Below are 994 nucleotides of genomic sequence, written 5' to 3'. Positions count from 1 at the left end.
AGATATTCATTCGCACTTCAACCTGAATGTGATGAACGTGACAATCATCATCATTCCCTATGAACGCGTGCTTGACAACCACTTCCGTTCTACCTTTGATTGAATGATTATCTCTTGGATCTCTTAATCAGAATCTTTGTGGTATAAGCTAGATTGATGGCGGCATTCATGAGAGTCCGGAAAGTATAAACCTTGTCTGTGGTATTCTGAGTAGGACTCTGGGATTGAATGATTGTGACGAACTTCAAACTCGCGATTGCTGGGCGTAGTGACAGAGGCAAAAGGAGGGTGAATCCTATTCCAGTATGATCGAGAACCTCAGATGATTAGTCGTGCTGTGACAGAGCATTTGGACCATTTTCACAAGAGGATGGGATGTAGCCATTGACAACGGTGATGCCCTTACATAAAGCCAGCCATAGAAAGGAGTAAGATTGATTGGATGAAGATAGCAGGAAAGCAGAGGTTCATAGGAACGATTGCATCTCCATGCGCTTATCTGAAATTCTCACCAATGATTTACATAAGTATTTCTATCCTTATTCTATTATATATTTTTGAAAACTCCATAACTATTTTATATCCGCCTGACTGAGATTTACAAGGTGACCATAGCTTGCTTCATACCAACAATCTCCGTGGGATCGACCCTTACTCACGTAAGGTTTATTACTTGGACGACCCAGTGCACTTGCTGGTTAGTTGTATCGAAGTTGTGACAAATTATGAATTAAGATTAGAGCACCAAGTTTTTGGAGCCATTACCAGGGATCACAATTTCGTGCACCAAGTGCTGAGAAAGCATAAGAAGGCAATTGGGTGGAGTTTGGCAGACATAGTAGGAATCAACCCTCAAGTATGTGAGCACAGAATATTTTTAGAAGAGGGAGTAAGACCTGTCCGTCAACCCCAAAGAAGATTGAATCCCACCATCTTGGAAGTTGTCAAAAAGAAAGTGACTAGACTATTGGAAGCAGGTATCATATATCCCATT

Source organism: Arachis ipaensis, chromosome B01 (assembly GCF_000816755.2).
Source record: "Arachis ipaensis cultivar K30076 chromosome B01, Araip1.1, whole genome shotgun sequence".
Taxonomy (NCBI): Eukaryota; Viridiplantae; Streptophyta; class Magnoliopsida; order Fabales; family Fabaceae; genus Arachis; species Arachis ipaensis.
The sequence above is the reverse complement of the archived record's forward strand: the minus strand, read 5'-3'. Positions refer to the sequence as shown.